A 20966-nucleotide genomic window follows, 5' to 3' on the forward strand; every position below is an offset into this window, starting at 1 on the left:
TTTATAGATCTGTACACAGGTTCGTTTCATCAGAAGTGTGTATATACGTCGGTTCAACAAATCAAAACAACGTATATGCAGGTTGGTCTTAAGATAGAAGTGTATGCATGCAGGTTTCTGAATATTAAAGTAGCGTACATCTCTTGAATTATGTTGTAGCTGCTTCTGTTCATTGCTGCAGTGTTCTGGGTTCAAAATTGGTGTGTGGTTGCTATTACTGTGTACTGGGTACAGCAGTCAGAGAAGTGACTATTTGACTCTGTGTTGATTGGTGAAAAGGAGATTGTTTGATGCAGAAATTCTTGATGTTTGATTGGATCCAGTCTGAAAATTTATGAAACGTGGTCCCTGGAAGAAAGAGAAGGTTGTAGCCTTCTATAGGTTAGCACCTACGTACTAGTACCTCAACTAGTATAAGAGCTAAGGGGGTTGTAGCTCCCTTCCAGGAGAGGCTGGAGAACGAGAGAAGGTTGTAACCTTTTGCAGGTAGAAGCCCGCGTACTAGTATAATTCTGCACCAGTACAGAAACATTGTAAAAAGAGGTTTCTAATTAAAAGAAGATAGAGACGAATTGCAGTAGGTGGTTTTCACCCACATTGGATTTCCACCCTATATCTTGTGTTCTTGTGTGTAATTGTCTTCTACTCTATTTTATTGTTCCTGGTTCCTGTTTATATGATTCTAATGCATAGATTAATGATCAACATCTGAAGAATAAATTAAATTATAAGTCTGCATGGTATACGCTGGTTTCCTTATTTGTAGTTGGGTATATACGCGGTTTTATCTAACTGAAGTAGAGTATATGATCTAGGTGTGAAATGAAAAGTAATTGACTTGATAATACTGATTCACCCCTTGTTATGAAACCAGCTCAAGAAAAGATAGAAAAGATAGATCAACGCCTTAGAATTGAGCCTCTTCGAGGGGGCAACCTCCTTTACATTACATAAATGAACAATTCTTGGATGATACAAATGACAAAACCTCCTTTCTATATATAGGAGTCTAAGGAGTCACAATATAATCCAGCCGACCTAACAATAATAATATAAAGCCACAAAAATAACAATAGAGGGATTCTATGGGCACATTAATAACAATATGGGGGCAATGGGGGCACAACAATATAAATAAGGGGTATAACTACAATAGTAATGGGGTAATCACTAGTATTATAGGGACCCAACATGCCCCTCTCCTTCAAAAAAGTGGTGTCCTCAACGCTTGAGTAGTTCTGGATACTTCTGCATAAAATTCCCATCCTCCCATGTGGAATCTTCAGTGGATAAGTTCTTCCACTTGATAAGGTACTCTGAAATTGATCGATTTTGTAGCTGTCGAGTTCTTGTTTCTATAACTGCTTCCAGTTCCAATATAATTTTTCCTTCCTCATCAAGTTCTGGCAATATTGTTTGAACTGGGAGCTTGTCGCCTATAACCTTCTTTAAGCATGAAACATGGAAAACTGGGTGCAATCGAGAAGCTGCAGGAAGCTCCAATTTGTATGCCATAGTACCAATCTTTTGCAACACTTTGTACGGACCGTAATACTTTGGTGATAATTTATTATCCTTCTTAGCTTGCTTGAGGGACATTTGCTTATATGGTTGTAGCTGTAGGAATACCCAATCACCTACATCAAAACTTGTTTCACTGCGATGTTGTTTCATTCTATTCTGTGCCAACACGAGGTTATCCTTTAAGAGTTGGAGGACTTGTTGTTGATGTTCGATGTGATGTTCCACTGCCTGAACCTTAGAATTTTCTCTTAAATATGATGTGATGGATGGTGGTTGATACCCATAAAGTGCCATAAATGGGGTCATTTTTGTTGCTGTATGAAAGGAAGTGTTATACCACCATTCAGCCAGAGGCAAGCGTTTGACCCATTGTGTCTGTTTATTAGATACAAAGCAACGAAGATATCCTTCCAAACATTTGTTTACTATCTCAGTTTTCCCATCAGATTGAGGATGATAACATGAGCTATGAGCTAACCGAGTACCAAGACAAGAAAATAATTCTGTCTAAAAATTTCCAGTGAAAATGGGATCTCTGTCACTTACAATAATCTTTGGGTTTCCATGTAGCTTTTGAATTGTTTCCATAAATGCAGTAGAAACTGTACTGGCTTTAATTGGATGTGATAATGCACAAAAGTGTGCATACTTGGTAAGTCTATCAACTACCACCATGATGACACTTTTTCCCTCAGACTTGGGTAAACCTGTGATAAAATCCATTGATACCTCCTCCCAACGTTGGCTTGGAATGGATAAAGGTTGTAATAGACCCGGTGTCTTAATTGTTTCAACTTTATTTTGTTGGCAAACCAAACATTCTGCCACAAACTTTTGAATATCTGATTTAAGGCCATCCCAAAAAAATTCCTTCTTAACCCTGTGGTAAGTTTTTAAAAATCCTGTTATAGACATTTTTGTGCCTCGCATCATGGAGCATGAAATGTCAATAATCACAGGGATCCTCAGTCCCTAAACATGTTGTTCTTACCCCTAAAAGAACAAGGTCATCAAACAACAGCACTTCCAATCAGTTCTCCACCTGAAAACACTTCAAAATAGGCTTATTTTGGATCATGTCAGCTGCTCCACTGAGCTTCTGCGCTGGAATGCAACTGTCCCTCCTTGTACCTGCGCTGGAAGTCAAGATTAATGAAGGCTACCTGCGCTGGGCGAGATTGGCCAAGTGGCACAGTCATCCTGCAAGGTGTCAACTGCCCAGGAAGCTTCCAAACTGACACTTGGTTCATGAGATTCGCCCTGTGATGAGTAAGAGGTACTTGATCACCATGTGTAAGCAAGGATCTCCAAGTGGACTCAAGGACTGAAGTTTAACTGAAGAGGGAGAGGACACTAGTCAGCTCTATGCCAGCCTCAAGCTGACTCATCCTCTCTTCTTCTCTCCTATATATAGAGCTCTTCTATGAGGTCTAAGGAGGCTGGAATTTTGTGTAAAGTAAGGAGGTGCTGTTGGTTTACAGTTAGAGCTATTGGGTGATTGTTTTACTAGAGGTGAAGAGGAGAGTTCTTGCTGCTGGGGAGGTGCTGCTGGATTGGAGCCATTATTGGTTGTAACCTTCTCAGAACCCTGTTACTTCTATCAATAAAGTTTTGCATGTTCTCCTATATACTTGTATTGCATTGATGTATTGTATTTACATGTATATTTGATTCATCCTAATCCATGCTTCAGTTATGAGTACATGTATCTTGTAGTTTGCTCTCTTGTTTGTGCAGGATCTGTGTGTGGCTGGACCGGCAAAGAGAGCAAGGAGCTGGGAACAAGAGACAAAGAGAGAGGACAAGGATCGACTAAGCGAAAGACACCAGGTTGGTTAATCTTTCTTCATTCTCTCTGTACTTTCATAAAGGAAATCATCAAAACTTTACTTTCAGTTGTTGCTAAAGACTGTCACCTTTAGAGTAGGGATACGGTCATCCGCATCGGATACTTTTCCCCACAACAAACTGGCGACTCCGCTGGGGAGCCTAGTATCTTGTTGGTGTTTGTAGTATTTTGCTATTCATTTCTTGAAGAAAAGAGTACCAAATCGAAAAGCTTTTGACTATATCAAAAGCGAAGTAGAGGGACTGCTACTCTTGCTCATTTGTTGAGCAAATTCAAGATTTGAAGAGCCTATCTACAAAAGACTCTTTACTCTTTGTGATAGATCTTCATCCTCTTGATCATCCCTTAGCCTGTACTTGACCTATAGCTTTTTATTTCAGCAAAAACAGTGCATTTTTGAGCTTTTTATGACCCGGAAAACTTTGTAGACGTAACTCTCGTGTCCCAGTGCAGGCTGTCCACAGGCAGTCTGCATTACAGCGCAGGTACTCCCTTCGGGAACTGCGCTGAGAGTCAAACTGGCAGACTAGAACCTGCGCTGGTCCAGTTAGCCATTGTCTTGCTCAGCTTTCCCTTTGTGTCTTGGCCCTGTTTTCACTGAGTTTTAGCTGATTGCTTGCTGGTCATTGTACTTGCTGTAGACCACTTCTCCTTGACATTATTCCGCCTCAGTTGTGTGATGAAACTGTGAATGTTCTTTCAGTATTTCTTGTTTCAGTTACAGTTTCCCATTGTGAAAAGCGAACCAGTATGGCTGTGACCTCTTAGATCCTGAACTGTAAAAGTGTCTTTGTGATCTTATGAGCTAGTTTTATTACTGTTCATGGCTGTTTGAGTTTGTTTGTTTTTCACTTTATGGTTTGAATTCATATATTTTGAGTGTTGAAACAAGTACTTGTAAAGCGTCTTTTCATTTAGACAAAGCTTGTTTGTTTACGCTTCAAATTGAATTCGAAAGTCATACAACAATTTTCCTTTTGTCTACATCAACATTAAAGGAAAAGAAAAGAAATACATGCATCTTGCATTTGCATTTTTGATAAGTTTGTGTGTCTGATCTAGGAGAAAGTGCATTAGTTTGTGCTTTGTGCTCTGTGTGGAAAGATATTGTTTTTTCTCTCCCCTCAGTAGTTAGGATTTTCAAAGCTAAAAAGATTGTGAAAGCTTGCTTATCATTTTAGCTGCATTTAGGAATTTGTACCAATACATCTCGTGGTGATCCTGAAAGACAAACTGATAAACAAGATCAACTTAAAATATATTGAATGAATCTAAAAACGCATTGTAACATAACGCTCACAGTAGAGGTCTAGGTAGAGACGTGTTCCGGCGTCGTTAAACGTAGTGACTGTCGATCTCTACGAAGGTGGGTGATTCCTCCTGAGAGTCGGTGGCACTAATACGGACTTGAGCTCCCGCGTACCGTCGCGTATATTGGGAGACCCCTATAGGCTTTTATCCTTTATCCTTAGGAAGCCGTGTCGACCGCCCTACTGATCGCGATGCAGTGAACACAGCATTCACGAAGATCGACCACCCGTACCGTAAAACGTATTCTGTGGTTTCGCGAAAGGTTTGGCACACCCTCTGCCTAGATCTCCAGAGCAGTTTCTTTTGGCCTTTTTCAAACTTTATAACTGAAAAGGTCCAACCGAGCATTTGTCACTTCGGGCTCGTTAATACATCGAAGGCGACTAGAGTCATCTTTAGCTTTTTCTCGACTCTTAAAACATGAAAAAGCAAAGTTGTGTCTAAAAGCGTCTAATAAAATTCATTCAATACGGAAATATAATTCCCCTTTTTGTATTTTAGTTGATCAAGTAATCCGCAACCGTGGAGGAAAGTCAATTAAAACCCCGTCGTTCAGGGAGGCTTGCGAGTCAACCGCCTTTGTCTCCGGAACCGAGAGTAGTACGGACGAAGCGAACTCGCTTGACCAGGTCAAAATCTCCTTTTAAAGTTAGAACGGAAGTTCCAACAACATCTGAGGTTCTGGTCACTCCCAATATTTCTGGAATCCCTGCCTCTATTGAAGAAGTTCAACGGCAACAGAGGGACAGTTGTACTGATCCTAGTCTGAAGACAAGTACTTGCATAACTGAACCAGTTCCATCTGAAACCGGTCCACAGAGTCTTGTTGTTCAAACAACTGTCGCTGTCGAAGCAACCCCTTCTTCGGCACCAGAAATCTTTTACGGACCTGACGGTCTTCCTCTTCCTCCTGGTCTGATTGCAATAGAGGAAATCGTAGAGGACCAGCAAGCAAATACTCCAATTCATTTTGGAGTAGGTACCCCTCTTTTTCCTTCTGCATCAGAAGTTTGTCTATCGCCACCAGAAGTTCCTGAAGAATCGTTAGGAAGTTTATTGGATAGACTTAAAATGTCTGAACAACCGTCGACATCTAGAACTGTGCCAAACGACACAGCAACAGCAGAAGCTTCTGCTGCCAATCCCATGATGTTTGCCGGCATACCAGCCGTCCCGACTAGCTCTCATCAGCTAGAAGGAGTCCACCCAGGGACTATTATGACAACTTGGTCTGTTCCAGTTTGTTCTTCCGGTATAATACCCGGTAATTCTTATGTTAAAACTAGACAAATTGATCCCTTTGGGAATCAGTTTGGGCCATCCAGTCCTCAAAGGCCATCTATACCCTTGAGCTCCGGATTGTTACCGTATGGGGGGCAATATGCCCTTTCACTTCCCCTTCCGGGGGGATACCCATACGGCAGTTTTCAACAACATTCAGGTTTGACTGAAGTAACGACGAGTGGTTGGGTACCTATGGTACCCCAACAACCAAGAGTTGTATATTCCATGCAACAGTGTGTACCTATGTCTAGTATCCCGACGACACCAGCAATTGTAACCGTGTCGCAAGTTCAATCGATGCCTGTTGTATGTCAACCCCAAGTTGTAATGCAACAGCCTATTGACCCTGCAACACAACCACAATCGCCAACTGCCGGGACGACACAGATACAAACGGGAACCATAACCCCGCATCTTGGTCCGTCGGTTAGTGTCGCACAACAAAACATGGCTTCACAACCATGGATGGTGCAATACCAACAACCTCAGTTTCAACAGGTGTACCAGGGGTCTGAGCAACAGATCTTTGCAAATAGTGGGCAACCCTATATTCAGAATGGGTTAAACCAACCACTTTACAGTGGCCAAGCCCACCAACCATATCAGTCATATCAACATCAGTTGCATTATACTGGTGTGCAAAGACCTACTGCTCAGGCGATTCCATCATATCCTGGGTACGCCTCGCCAAACCTGAATCAGCAGTTGCCATTCGTGGCGACCTTAGAATTACCAGATTTACATCGATTGACGAACGATCCAATCGCCTATGCCCATTGGTGGCCAGCGATTCCTCACAAACTTCCTTCGGACATTCCTAAATTCAATGGAAATCCGGGCGAAGACCCGTCGAATCATGTGATGACATTCCATCTGTGGTGTTCGTCGAATACCTTGAATGATGATTCGATAAGGCTTCGTCTTTTCCAGAGGACATTGACTGGTCCGGCGGCTAAATGGTATATTGAATTACCTAGAGCCTCTTTCGACAATTTTAGTTCCCTAGCCACGACTTTCTTAACACACTTTCAGTTACCTATAAGGTACGAAACTGGGACAGAGATCTTGACCAATTTCAAGCAGACAACAGCCACACATATATCTGATCATATACATGAGTGGCGTCGTCGTCGCAGAATGGTAAAAACCTATGTTCCAGATCAGCTATTAGCTGAGTGGTTTATAAAGTCGCTTCTGCCGGCAATAACAGAAGATGTGGCCAAGGGAGGTGTCGTAACAGAAGAGCAAGTGATTGCTCGTGCTCAATATTTGGACTTAGTGTATACTCAGTCGGGCACGCTCTATGATAAGATACCTGATGCCCCCAGACCAGAATTTTCAATCCCTCCTCCTCCCGGATCGAATAGTGACTCTCATGCCGGTGATGGCGTGATTGGAACTGCAAACGCTAAGTCGACAAGGGATTCAAATAAGAAAGCCCGTAAGACTTCGAATCAAAAAGCAAATCAAGAGATTCTTGCTTCGGAGGTAAATGCTGTATCTACGGATAAAGACAAAAACTCCAATCAACCAGGAAGCAAGAAGAAACAAAACAAAGGGAAGAAGAAGAAACAAGGTGGGTCATCCCCTCAAAAAACTTCTTCAAACCCTCCTGGGCAAGGGAAACAATTTCCTCCATGTCAAATATGCGATGAAAATCATTCAACAAAGAACTGTCCGTTCAAAGCTGAGTTAAAGAGGTTCTTTAAAAGTTCCCAAACTTCAGCTGTGTTGACTGATCCATTTCCCACCCCAGGTCAAAATATGGTTGATAGTGGAAATGCTTCTCCGTCTCAAGTGCTTATGTTGTCGGTTTCTAAACAAAATGATGCTTTGATCTCGACTAGGAATAAAGATTATGGGAATCCGCCGGTGTCGAACGACAAAGGGAAAGATCAACCCAGTAGTTCGACAACAACTTCGGCAGAAGTTGTACCCCCCCTCACGCATGAATTAACAATAAAGCCACCTAAGGGAGTAGTCCACAAGTCGACATTCAACCCTCGCGCCAGAGCGGCGCAACACTATAATATAGTGGAGGATTTGGCCCAATCACCATCTGCTATGTCGACTCTTGAGGTACTACAAAATTGCCCATCCCAAAGACAGGCATTGTTATCAGCAATTGGTGGAGTGGATCCTAAAGATTCCAATCTTGTATCCTTTGATCACAAAGGATATGATCCTCAGTTGCCAGCGCAATTAGCTTTCCTTATTCAAGTGAAAGCACTCAACAAAACTGTTCATAGAACGATTATTGATGAGGGCGCATCGACATGTATCATGTCGATGAGTTGCTGGAAAACTCTTGGATCTCCAACCTTGTCGCGATCTTCGACGACATTGAAAGCATTTGACGGTAGGTCGTACACTCCGTACGGTATCCTAAATAACTTTAAGGTTGAACTAGGAGGAAAAACAGTAGAGATTGATGTTGAAGTCATTGATGGCAATCTTGACTATAACATCCTACTGGGAAGACCATGGATATATGCCATGGCAGCTGTAGTGTCGACATATTTTAGGAAGATCGCATTCCCGTTTGAAGGAGGGATTACGATCGTCGACCAACAGAATTTCCTCCCTAATGGTTCACAAGTTACTGGAAGCATTCCCCTGATCCATGGGAGCGACCATTCAATAAAAGATATAGGAGTAGGCTTGCTAAAAGATCCCACAATGATGGGAACTTTCACGTTGCCACCTCCTTTCCATGAAGGGAATATCCCGTTTGTAGCAACATGCAACATGGTATCTTCATCGAAGGTCGCAGAAGACAAAGTCGTCATGGATCATCAAGTGGTATTGCCACCTAGCCCTGTTGAAATATTGTAGCAATCAATGTTTCAGGCATGGGAGGCGAGCCCAAATGAACGCTCGTCAAGCGTTTGGGTAGATAGGTCCGAAGAATATGGTACCCCATTAGATCCATGGTCAAAAGTTCATGGGACTGACGAAGGAATCTTACAATCAATGATGATTGAGGGGGCACCATGGAATGATCACCACCATCGTTCCCTTCTTCCAGAGTGTGAAGAAGAAACTCATCACGACCTATACCACCCTTCAGTGTTTGAATTCCTAACAAATACTGTAAATACGGTGGATTCAGAGAGAAACCTATCCAATATTGAAGAAACCATAGCCATAAACATCTCGACAAAATCTGATGTTGTTGAGAACATTCATGTCGGCAAAAGTTGTTCCCCTTCAGAACTGGAAATATATAGTGCTCTCTTTCGCGAATTTAGAGATGTCTTTGCATGGTCATATGATGAAATGCCAGGCATTGACTCGAGCATAGTTGAACATGAGATTAAAATGTATCCTGATGTCAAACCAGTAAGACAACGGCTTCGGCAGGTACATCCGAAGAAAGCCGCTGCCATTAAAGCAGAAGTTGAAAAACTTCTCCATGCTGGATTCATCTACCCGGTTCCTCTAACCGATTGGGTATCGAATATTGTCCCTGTTATGAAAAAACAAGGGACGATAAGAGTGTGCGTCGACTATAGGGATGTAAACAAAGCTTGTCCAAAGGACAACTACCCTACACCCTTCATCGACCAGATAATTGATGAATGCGCCGGATGTGAAATCTTTTCCTTTATGGATGGATTTTCCGGGTATAATCAAATAAATATCCGCCCACAGGACCAGTCTAAGACTGCATTCATCTGTCCGTGGGGCACATTCGCTTATCAAAAATTACCCTTTGGTTTAAAGAACGCAGGGGCGACGTTTCAGAGGGCAATGAATTATGCCTTCCATGACATCAAGAACATTGTTCAACCTTACCTCGACGATCTTCCGGCTCATTCGCGGAAGCGGACTGATCATCCGCAGCATTTGAGAGCAATATTTCTACGTTGCCGACATTACAAGATAAGACTCAATCCGCACAAGTGTGTGTTTTGCGTCGGTTCTGGTCGTTTACTTGGCTTTGTTGTATCTAAGGATGGGATTCGTCTCGACCCCTGTAAGGTTCAGGCAATCATTAATTTGCCTCCACCTTCAAATTTGCTTCAGATTCAGAAACTCCAAGGGAAAGCAAACTTTCTGAGGAGGTTCATTCCAAATTACGCAGAACTTGCCAAAGGTTATACTCGTCTTTTGAAAAAGGATGTACCTTTTGTCTGGGACCAGGTTGCGCAAGCTTCCTTTGACGCTCTGAAAGATTGTCTAGTAAGAGCGTCATTAATGTACGCCCCGGACTATCAAAGAGATTTTAACCTGTATCTAGCTGCAGCAGATACAACCATTGCGATGGTCTTAGTGCAAGAAGTCGATGGAATTGAACATCCTATTTATTATTTAAGTAAAAACTTAAATGATACAGAAAGTAAATATTCCTATGTTGAAAAACTAGCGCTTGTTGCTGTTCAAGCGATTCAAAGGTTTCGACATTATGTCCTCTTTAGGAAAACTACCGTTCTGTCAGATTGCAATCCCATGACGTATATACTGTCGCGACAGTTGCTTGGGGGCAAATATTCAAAATGGATAGCCATCCTTCAAGAGTTTGATTTAGATTTTGTAAAATCCAAATCGAAGAAAGCTCTAGTTTTCGCGGAATTATTATGCGATCTCCCATCGTCGTCCAACGATGAAACATCAGAAGAGTCAATCGTGGATGAAAATTTGTTTCTGATATCAGTAAGCGATGAGTGGTATGGAGACATAATTGTTTATCTCCAAACCCAAAAATTTAGGCCTAATACCTCACACTCGGAACGGAAACGTATACGATACCAATCTAAAGACTACATGATCGTCGGTGATACACTTTACCGTCGTGGCGTCGATACGGTTCTGAGGAGGTGCCTTACCCATGAGGAGGCCGAAAAAGCCCTGAATGATTGTCATTCAAACGCGTGCGGGGGGCATCAATCTGGATATGCAACAGCACAAAGGATCTTACGAGCAGGATATTTCTGGCCAACTATGTTTAAAGATTGCATAATAGCTGTCAGAAGTTGCCATGCATGTCAGATCTTTGATAGCAAAACCAGAAGACCACCCGCACCCTTACAGCCGATAGTAGCTGTTGGGCCCTTCGCCAAGTGGGGCATCGATTTCATGCAATGTAACCCCACCTCGACCGGGGGGCATGGGTATATTATAGTCGCTGTTGACTATTTTACCAAATGGGCCGAGGCGATGCCTACATTGGATAACACTGGTGAAACAGCTGCCCTTTTCTTTTTCAATCATGTAGTCGCCAGGTTCGGCGTTCCGCAAGCTATAGTGACAGATCATGGATCGCATTTTCGCAATCACATGATGGTTGAATTAGCTGCCAAACTAGGGCTATCGCACGATAGCTCTACCCCGTATTATCCACAAGCCAACGGACAAGTTGAGGCAATCAACAAGGTCCTGAAGCGAATGTTGCAAAGGATGATCGGGGTTCACAAAAGAAGATGGCATCTAATCCTGTACTCAGCATTATGGGCTTACCGAACCTCGGTAAAGAACGCCACTGGGTTCACACCATTCCAATTGGTGTATGGCCTGGAGGCAGTCTTACCGATCCAGTGCGAAATTTCGTCTCTTAAACTCGCAATTGACCTCCTCCCCGGAACCTCAGAAGAAGAGGCTCGTTTCCTGGAATTGATCCAGTTGGATGAAAACCGTCGTGACGCCGCTTTGGCGAACGAGGCCCATAAGAAACGAGTCAAAGCACAGTTCGACAAAAATGTCAAACCTCGCAACTTCTCTGAGGGTGACTTGGTTTTGCTTTACGACCAAGAATCCGATAAATTAGGAGCAGGAAAATTTCAGTCCTTATGGATGGGTCCCTATATTGTTAAAAGGGTGTTAGCAAAAGGAGCCTACGAGTTAATGGATTATGACGGAATACCACTGGCGCAACCCCGTAACGGGTTGTACCTCAAGCGTTACTATGCCTAAATAGTAACCTGAGTGCTTTTGTTGTATTTTGTTTTCGCTAAAATGTTTGTTTCGGTTAAGTAATCCACCCTTCTCGTTTGTTGCAGATGTCGAATTATTCTGATACATATGTGGGATATGCCGACGGAGCGAGTCGTAGTACGCGGAATTTGTCCTCCGCAGCCTGGGCCATTTTTGATCCAAGCGGCGAGTTAGTGAGTTTCAGAGGTGTGTGTATTGGACAATCAACGAACAATATCGCTGAGTATAGTGCGTTGATTGAGCTCCTCTCTGATACCATCGCTCATGGTATACGCCGACTAATTGTTAGGCTAGACTCACAGCTTGTGATACTACAACTCACCGGTATATATTCAGTCCGCAATCCAGCTATTTATCGAATGTTTCTAAGAGTTAAGATTTTGGAAAGAGAGTTTGATTCAATTCAATACCAACATATTTCCAGAAACTTGAACACATTAACAGATTCATTAGCAAACTATGTATTAGATAGACATTTACAACATATATAAAAAGAGATGCATCGGTGCTATGTAAGTGGATCACAAATAAACTGAAATAAACTCCGAAAATCAAAATATATAAAGCTGTTTATAGTTTGTACATAATGTGCTGTAATCAAAACAAAATTGGTCATATGACCTAGAACTCAAAAAGATGCTAGGGGGCACCCTAGCCTAGTGGTGCTCATGAAAGTACGTCACGGTCTGTGCGATCATGCGCAAAAGACGAGTCCATCGTCTAGGCACGCCAATAGTATGCCGCTGCAACTGTAAAGGTAACTCGTCAATCTGTACATCCAGAAGACCACGAGTAAGGCTCTCAACCTGCTCCTGCACAGCTGCAAGTATCTCAGTATCACCAAGGTCACGAATAACAACTCTCCTAGCAGGCTCTGCTGCTGGGGCAGCAACTGGCGATCGTGGACGAGCTACTGGACGAACAGGACCAACATCTGCATGCACCCAAGAGTTTGATTAGTTTGAACAGTAACATCATAAATAAAAACAATAAACAGTGATATGGTCAGAGATTTTACCAATAGCGCCCCATTGCTCGCCATCCGGAAGCACCAAGTCCGGATCACCTCGGTAGTCCATACCCACATATGGATACTCAGAAAACGCCATCTCCTGACGCTCGAACCACCTAAAGAAGGACTCAGTGAATGTAATATGAGGTTGACCAGCATGCCGGGACATATGGTCAACCCACCTCTGCATGCGTGGCTCGGTCGGAGAAGGCACATCAAGCAAGATGTACTGAGGTTGCATCAATGGGATTTTCTCCAAGACAAAGGCAGTCAGAATAGAACCAAATCCAAAGTTCTTCAGCCCCCCGTCCTTTACCTTGGTCAATTGACTTTTCATCTGAACAAGTACTGCATCACACCAGTTAAACACTTTCGGTTGGAGACACTCCAAGGCGTGCTGCATGTAAGATCTGTTGGCAACATGTAAAGCTGCGCTACCGGCCATCCTACCAATAGTAAACAGAATGGACCTGAGAGACCTGTCAGTGATGTCACGGATGTTGATCTTGCCGTCTTTGCTCGGCTGTGAACCTTCCCGGCAATACTGACGGATATAGTCTCTGGTGGAAGTAGTCCCTCGAGCCGTACCTGACAAAGAAATGGGGGCACCCCGCCTTGACAACCCAGTCAAGAAGTACATGTCCTCTATGGTCAAGGGGAAAGACTTCCCCCTAATCTGGAATACTTGGTTAACAGGATCCCAAGCATCAAGCATATACTGCAATAAAGAAATCTGTGCTCTCATGCTAGAGATACGGAAGAACTTCAGCAGGCCACAGTTCCGAAGCGCGTTCACCGTGACTGGGTCATGGAGTGCAACCATGTCCTCTGCTTCATGTTCTCGTTCTCGCCATGTAAGGGACATTTTGTCCAAAGTTCCCTACAATCAAACAAGAGAAGGAGTAAGTTCCTGATTTTGATGAAAATCTGGCGAAAAATCATCAAAAAACTCATGCAAAATCAGCTTTTTTAGGCCCAGCGCAGGCAGAGAGTCTTCCCCCTGCTCTGGAACTCAGTCTGCCTTAAGGCTGCCTGAAATACAGCGCAGATTTCGAAAGGGGAACCTGCGCTGATGCCAGGGCGCCCTAACGAAACCCCTGGGGCCCAGAAACTCTGAAAAACATGCATGAAACTGAAAAAGGAAACCATGAAAGTGAAGGGCTAAGGTTTAGCTCCTACCTGGTCCGAACGGCGCCGAAAATCGTCCACAGAATCTCCCGGAATCAGCTGGTGAAAATCAAGGAAGAAGAGGCACCTCCAGAGCTCCAACAAGCAAAATGCAAATGAAATGGTAAATGAGAGGTAAAAACCCCTTTTTATGATTTTTTACACGGTTTAAAGTTAAATATTAGGGTGATAATCTCGTTTTCATGCAAATATTGTCCATTTCTAACAAAATTTGTTGCAGCAATTGAAGATGAAGTACTACATTTGAAAAGAGAAAAGCTAGTAAAAGTAAAAAATTAAATTTGACCATGAATCGAGCAGTTTTACCACGGAATTTATGCTCGTTAAAAAATAGAAAAGTGTGAGCAGAGTTTTTCCGCCAAAGTTCAAGCTCATTAAAAAATGAACCTATCTCGGTAAATAACCATTGCGATCGTAAATTTATAAGCCTTAAAAGCCTTGGTCGTGTTTTCATCCATCACCTCCATTTCATTTGGCCGATCGTTCACCCCCATATGTGTGTTTACCTATTTTGAGGAACAGCTGCGAAGAGTGATTTCACCTAGCCATCCTTGTGACACTACCGTGATTGGAAAATTCCAATTTGTACCTGGAATCAAAAGCTATCCCTGTTTATCACTCGTTCCTCAAAAGACGAGTCTTCTTTGAGCTCTTTTCACTGACTCGTAAAATATGAAAAGTTTGCCGAGTTTTGGCCTTCCAGCTCGTTAAACGACCGGAACGCTATCCCTCATTTAGACTTTAATCTTTTTGGACCTGAGGGATTATTACACAAAAAGATCGAGCGCTTGTCTTGTTCGGCTCGTTAAAAGTACCAAACACTCATCCCTTCTGTATTGTTTTATACTTTTTCGGACTTAAGGGATTAGATGACGAAAAAGGAATTATGGAGTTAACTTTCTGTACCTTTTCAGACTCTCTAAAAATGAAAAGGACCGAGTTTTCTTTGTCGTTAGACTCGTTAAAATGATTAAATAGCGACAAACTTGTCTTTAGACGAGAACGAGTTTCCCTATCGCTAGGCTCGTTAAATCATAGCGATGGGCTTGCCCGAAGGGCAGGTTATAGAACAAGCATATGTTATCCTCCTCAAGCTTGACAAAAATAAAGAGGTACTGGTCAGAAATGACTGGGGAAAAATTGGGAGAACATCAAAGTTTAATGGTAGCAAGTCACTCTTGAACATGACACTTTTCCTCCGTACCACATCGGGTTGGGTTGTTTCATTCACCGGTCTCATCGCCATGGTCTTCGCCAAACCATCCACATTTGGGGTAATGCTACCGATCCATCGCATCAGTGTCGTTATATGTTCAAGAGGGGTCATTCTGAAAGTGTCAACCGTGTCCCATCCACTGCCATACATTATCCTTCATCCATTCATGATCGCCACCCTGAATCATATGTCACAGTTTGTTTTCACCTCCACTAAAGTCATTAGCTCCGTTCCGTGTCATTGCTGTGGGATTCATTAAGGCCCTCCTTTGACGGATCGCTTCTTGTCGACTTCAGCTCATTACCCAAGAAGTTGATCTAGGAACACCCCCATCAGTACTTTGAAGCTTGCATGCCTCAATGGCAAGTTTCTCACTTCCGGCGACAGGTATACATCAATGACCTTCGACCAGAAGATTTTGCGTGGCGTTCGACGCCAAGTCCTTTATTCACGCCACGTGAATTGTACTGCAGTACCTTGAGGGTCATCGTCATTATTGGTGATTCCTCTCGCGCTTGTTAACGGTTTTCATTATTGACCGGTAATCAAGCGATGTCTTTCCATGTTCGACTTCAGCGCAATTCTCACATGGATCGACTTGTACTTAGAGTGAAGATCGAACGAGTTTGAAGACCCCGGATCTAGTTTCATCCATCCGGGCTGCGATATATATTCAGGAAATATAAAAGCATTTTTCATGTACATCATTGCAACAGATGATCATCCTATTCAAAGGATGATAATTTCAGCAGAAAATTATCAGTCTACCTTCAGACGATCGTCTGTCATATGTACCAAAATGTATTTATAAAAGTTGAGCATGGGAATGCCCGCCTCAGCTAGATCATGAAAATAGAATGAAAAATAATGTATTGTATTGTATTGTATTACAGGATGCCTCCTCAGCACTGGAATGAACTTCGGACCCTCTAGATAAAGCATTTCACCCGATAAACGGCCTCATACTTTAGGGGGCAACTGTTATAGACATTTTTGTGCCTCGCATCATGGAGCATGAAATGTCAATAATCACAGGGATCCTCAGTCCCTAAACATGTTGTTCTTACCCCTAAAAGAACAAGGTCATCAAACAACAGCACTTCCAATCAGTTCTCCACCTGAAAACACTTCAAAATAGGCTTATTTTGGATCATGTCAGCTGCTCCACTGAGCTTCTGCGCTGGAATGCAACTGTCCCTCCTTGTACCTGCGCTGGAAGTCAAGATTAATGAAGGCTACCTGCGCTGGGCGAGATTGGCCAAGTGGCACAGTCATCCTGCAAGGTGTCAACTGCCCAGGAAGCTTCCAAACTGACACTTGGTTCATGAGATTCGCCCTGTGATGAGTAAGAGGTACTTGATCACCATGTGTAAGCAAGGATCTCCAAGTGGACTCAAGGACTGAAGTTTAACTGAAGAGGGAGAGGACACTAGTCAGCTCTATGCCAGCCTCAAGCTGACTCATCCTCTCTTCTTCTCTCCTATATATAGAGCTCTTCTATGAGGTCTAAGGAGGCTGGAATTTTGTGTAAAGTAAGGAGGTGCTGTTGGTTTACAGTTAGAGCTATTGGGTGATTGTTTTACTAGAGGTGAAGAGGAGAGTTCTTGCTGCTGGGGAGGTGCTGCTGGATTGGAGCCATTATTGGTTGTAACCTTCTCAGAACCCTGTTACTTCTATCAATAAAGTTTTGCATGTTCTCCTATATACTTGTATTGCATTGATGTATTGTATTTACATGTATATTTGATTCATCCTAATCCATGCTTCAGTTATGAGTACATGTATCTTGTAGTTTGCTCTCTTGTTTGTGCAGGATCTGTGTGTGGCTGGACCGGCAAAGAGAGCAAGGAGCTGGGAACAAGAGACAAAGAGAGAGGACAAGGATCGACTAAGCGAAAGACACCAGGTTGGTTAATCTTTCTTCATTCTCTCTGTACTTTCATAAAGGAAATCATCAAAACTTTACTTTTAGTTGTTGCTAAAGACTGTCACCTTTAGAGTAGGGATAGGGTCATCCGCATCGGATACTTTTCCCCACAACAAATCCTGAGTGCCCTCCTAAGGGAGAAGTGTGCAATTCCATAAGAATCTTTTGTTTTAGCTGGGAATTCTTACAGAGGTATAAGCGATCTTTGTACCATAACGAATCATTTTTCCAGCTAAATGTATCAGACGTACTGGAATCTTGTTGTAGCTTTCGAATAAGTGCCCACACTTCTTCGTCATTCTTCCATTCCTCTCTTGCTTCATTTATCCAATCTGGTTGGATGATAGAAATAGCGCACAACAATGCTTCCACATCCTCATCCTTCCTTGAGAGTGCATCTGCCACCACATTTTGCTTCCCTTTTTTGTAGATGATTTCAAAGTCATAACCCAACATCTTTGTGACCCACTTTTGTTTCTCTTCAGAGGATAATCTTTGTTCTAAAAAGTATTTAAGGCTATGATGATCTGTTTTTACCTTGAAGTGTCTTCCCATTAGGTAGGGTCGCCATTTCTTAAGTGCATGGAGTATTGCCAACATTTCCTTCTCATAAATAGCTTTGCTTAGAAACTTTCCCTTGATTGGATGACTTTCAAAAGCAATGGGTCTTTCATCTTGCATTAGAACAACACCAATTCCATTTCCTGAAGCATCACATTCCACAATAAAGGTTTTTGTGAAGTCTGGTGTAGCTAAGACCAGTGCTTGGCACATTGCCTCTTTAAGATGTTCAAAGGCCTTTGTTGCTTCCGGAGTCCATGAAAATGCATCTTTCTTCAATAATGTCGTTAGAGGTGCTGCTATTCTCCCATAATTCTTAACAAACTTGTGATAATACCCTGTCAACCCAAGAAATCCGCGCAAATGCTTTATGGATGTGGGGATTTTCCATTCCTTAATGGCTTTAATTTTGGTAGGGTCTACCTTAACTCCTTCATGAGATACAATATGAACCAAATATTCCACCTCCTGGACTCCAAAGAAACATTTGGATCTTTTGGCATATAATTGTTTCTCCTCCAATAGTTGTAGCACCCTGTCAACATGTTCAACATGATCCTTCCAAGACTTGCTGTAGATAAGTATATCATCAAAAAATACTAACACAAATTTTCTAAGGAATGGTTTGAAAATTGAATTCATCAAACCTTGAAATGTTGAAGGTGCATTGGTAAGGCCAAAAGGCATGACCAAAAATTCATCATGACCCTCATGAGTTCTAAATGCCGTTTTCGGAATGTCTTCAATCTTCATTCTGATTTGATGATATCCTGAATGAAGATCCAACTTGGTGTAGTAAATTGATCCATGCAATTCATCCAGTAATTCATCAATGACAGGAATGGGGAACTTATCTTTAATAGTGAGCTTGTTGAGCTCCCTATAATCCGGACACATGTGCCATGATCCATCCTTCTTGTGCACCAATACTACTGGAGCAGAGAAAGAACTTTGACTCGGCTGAATTATACCAGCCTCTAGAATTTCTGAAACCATACGTTCAATTTCACTTTTTTGGACATAGGGATATCTGTACGGCCTGATGTTTGGAGGAACACTTCCTGGAATCAGGTGAATAGCATGATCATGATCACGCATAGGTGGGAGACCTTTGGGAGTCTCAAATACCTTAGAATGATTGTCCAGGACTTTTTGGAGATCTGGAGCAATAGATGATTCTAATGTGGAAACATCTAGCGAGCATAATTGTGCAATTACACCCCTTTGCTCCTTTTTTAGAAGCATTGTCATACCATTAGAGTTGATTATCTTTCCTGGTTTCCCTGCAATACCCCTTAATTCAACTTCCTTTCCTTCCCTAGAAAATTTGATGAAAAGTTCTTGAAAATTAAAAGCTATTGTACCCAAGGATTGTAGCCATTGGACTCCTAGTACAACATCAGCACCTCCCATTGGAATGGAAAGCATTGGGCTAGTCAATACATATTCTCCCTTGGATAGCTTGATATTATGGCACTTTCCAGAGCAATTTATTGTTCCTCCATTTGCAATCATCACTTGACACTCTGGTGTTGGATATAGGAAGCAATTCAATTCTTTTGCTACGCTACAATGAATAAAATTGTGGGTGCTTCCTGAATCAATCAACACTATCACCTTTTTCTTCTTGATTTGTCCTTCTATCTTGATGGTTTGAGGGGTGGTAATTCCTGCCAATGCATTACAAGATATGGTTGGATTTATTTGTTCTTCATCTAGGCTTTGTTCCTGGAGCATATCCTGTTCTTTAGACCTTTATTGCTCCTTTTATTCTTCCTCTTCACATTCTATGTAGAATAATTTCTTCTCAGCACACTTATGACCTTTAGTGTATTTGCTATCACAACTATAACAAAGCCCTTTTGCTCTTTTTTCTTCCAATTGTTGTGGTGTCAACCTTATAGGTTGTGGAAGACTAGGGGCAACTGCACTTCCGTCTTTATAGTTGTGAGTGGTATGCTTCCTGGTTGCCACAATTTTGCTTTCCATTTTTCTTGCTAACCTGAATGCCTTCTCTAATGAATCAGGTTCCCAAAGTCGAACATCATGTTGGATATTATCTTTTAAAGACCCTATGAACACATCGATCCTATGCTGCTCTGGAATATTTTTTACCCTTATGTTCAATTTTTGGAACTCCTCAATGTGCTCCATTATTGAACCCTTTTGTTTGAGACTTATCAATTGGCTAAAAAAAGTGTTGCTTTTTGTATCCTCATAATGTGCTATCAATTCTTCAGTAAAAATTGTCCAAGTGATAAATTGTTTACGAGAGCAAAGCCATTGATACCATACAAACTGATTTGGTTCCAAATATAAAGTTTCCATACGTACCTTTTGTGTGTTTTGCACATTATTGAGATCGAAGAACTGCTCCATCTGTAATATCCATGTGGCAGGATCCTTGCCATCAAACTTCCTCATATCGATTTTTGGAATATGGTAGGTCTTCGATCCAACATTAGAGTCTATGGAATCATGATTAACATTTCTTTTGTTCACATCATGAGTTTCCTTTACAACCTTTTCACCATTAGTAAGTATTTCTTGTAGAAAATTTGTCAAATTGTCTTCAAATCTGCCATGTCTGTCTTCAAATTTGTGCTCAAATCTGTCTTCAGATCATCCATATTAGCTTCCATGCCCTTTATCTTAGATTCCACGCAATTTATCTTAGCATCTGTTAGCTTTTGTGAGCGTGACATTTGTTGCACTTGTTCTTGTAATTTTGATATATCATGTAGCATTTCTTCCTCTACTTCATGAGTCATGCTAGAGCTTTCAGGTTCCTTACTAGGTGTTTGCATTTTCTTTCATCGGGGCATCAGTTACCGATAATAATGCTTTACTATGCCCTTTGAATTCCTTCAAACTAAGCTTATGAAAAAAATAAAATAAAAAACTACACACCTTTTTTTTACTTTGTAGAAGCCTGATATTGAATCTGATGTATCTCTGTAATTTCAAATAATCCAGTTCTAAAACTGTGACCTGTAGTATCCTTCTATGTCCTCTTTCCAATTCCACTAGGCTGATCCAAATTGGATTCTCCAAGAAAGAGTTATGCACAATCTCCCGCAGTGACCTGATTATAGACTAGTTCAGTAGAGTGAACTTGTATGAAGTGCTACGTGTCCCTGTTTCAACCTTTGACTCTGAA

The sequence above is a fragment of the Pinus tabuliformis genome, chromosome 7, assembly GCF_031772625.1.
Source record: "Pinus tabuliformis cultivar Carrire ecotype Pingquan chromosome 7, CPIR1, whole genome shotgun sequence".
In the NCBI taxonomy this organism is placed as follows: Eukaryota; Viridiplantae; Streptophyta; class Pinopsida; order Pinales; family Pinaceae; genus Pinus; species Pinus tabuliformis.